Source organism: Sphaeroforma arctica, assembly GCF_001186125.1.
Source record: "Sphaeroforma arctica JP610 unplaced genomic scaffold supercont1.530, whole genome shotgun sequence".
In the NCBI taxonomy this organism is placed as follows: Eukaryota; class Ichthyosporea; order Ichthyophonida; genus Sphaeroforma; species Sphaeroforma arctica.
In genome coordinates, this window is record NW_014040028.1 from 54,042 (window position 1) to 56,110 (window position 2,069).

The following is a 2,069-nucleotide window of genomic DNA, read 5'->3' on the forward strand; positions in this document are numbered from 1 at the left end:
GTTCCAGCTTTAGAAGCCGGTCCATGAGTTGCCTCTCCGTCCTCTCATACTTCTCACTAGCGATGTGATGCTCCTCCCGCGATTGTGACAGCAACTGGTCGTCCACATCTAGTCTGTCCTTTAATTGCGTCACAAGCTAGTAAACGAGTATGTGCAAAGTGTTCGTTAGTATGATAACAAATTATGTTATTGTACATAGCTGTATGAAAATAGGTGCGCATATGTATGCGTATTCATTTAAGCACGCCTGCGAATATGAGTATGAGAGTGTACTTGATGCATTTATGGGTGTCGTGCGAGCGTGTACAAGTCTGTAAGTAGGTAGCTGTTCCCATATGTATGTGAGCATATACTATATACACTCAATCTAAAACAACACACAATAGCCCTGCTAAATAGTCCTAAAGTTTATACCACATTATCCAGTGCCCCCGAGAGAGGTAACTTTTCATTCGCTGACGCCGTGGATTCAGCTGTTGAATTCTACCTCAGTGACAGGTCCTAGATGAACACAAGAGGCTTGTCTGCATTCAGTACGGCCGTAAATGAGTCATTTTATGTGCATCGTATATTCGCAAGATAATCTCACATACTTCGTTAACAGTTGACATTTCCCCATCTTTCTTCTGGATAGAATCTAAGGCTTCCTCGAGTTTCCTCTTTAGCGTCTCAGCTTCAGCCTATTTATAGCGCAACCGGAAGAGGGAAAAGTTAAGCAAAGACTAAGGAGATGAATCCGCAATACTCGACAGGGTGCGATAAAACCACATCATAGCAACGGCAGGCGAGCTAAGGTTTAGACATATAGGAAGCACAACGGAGCACTGGAGATCGAATCCGTTATCTATGAAATGTCTGAAGCTTTCAGGTACCAATCTATGCACTATGCACATAAACACAAGTCCATCTGATGAGTGTGAAGCATGCACACTGAGTTAAGCTACAACTTTAATTCTATCTCAGTTGTATGCACACCATCATGATACTTGACAAATGCTGGACATGTCAGGATGCTTGAGCAGAAGGCGTGAGGATTGAGATTTTGCACCTAGAAAACTAGAAAAACTCTATTCTGTCTTGAGTTTAACTTAGGTCATGCTCACAGAAGAACGATATGTACCCGAAATTCATTCTCAGGACAATCTTACGAGTCTTACGAAAAGGAAAGTGCAATAGACAACCAATTCAGGATAACAGATCAGATTTTGACAGAGGTTGGCAGCAGCAAATGAATGCACACTGCCGGCCTAAAAAGGGGCATGTGATTTTAAGACACTGTAACCTGGCAGCTGCACTTGTGTGATGCTTCCCTATGCCCCCAATTCACACCACAATTCAGGTGGATAGTTTGTTCTAGGATGCGCATGGGCTGGGACCGTAGTACATTACAGACAGTAAGATGCCCACATTTGGACGGACCTGTCCTAATGGGTTGTGATGTCCTCAGCGAAACATATACACATTAATACATAACAATAACCACCGAATCGGCTTGGTCCTTGCAATCAGAAGACCATCTATGTATCTGTGTCCAGAATCACACCAAATTCTTCAGTTGAACGATAACGAAACCAAGCAGAAAGGATGGACAGTCTGTATAGACTTCGTGGCATACCTTTTTCTGCTCCAGATCCGTTTGGATTGTCGCTACCTCTGCCCTCAGCTATGAGATATCATTTGAACAATAAGGTAATAAGTATGAAATTAAAATTAAAAAACTTATCGGTTGATGAAAAATGTATGCAACTTTTGGTGAGATTGTCGTTATCCCACACTCCACACACGGATGATGCATAGGCAAACTCTAAATATTTCAGGTTACATTCGATAAAATACGCACTAGGCGTTGCATGCGCTTTAAATAAAATATGAATTGACGCGTTCAGATACTATGTCTACCCTGTAGGGTATTCACATGGACACCATGTATACAGTGATAGAAATTGCGTGTGGACTGGGAACAAATATACTGCGGTGCAATGCCCTTGGCAAACACAAAACCAGACGCCAATGAGAGAAACCATACGCGCGTAGAAGCATTGCTTCAATGTTGTCTGATTCTTATAAAT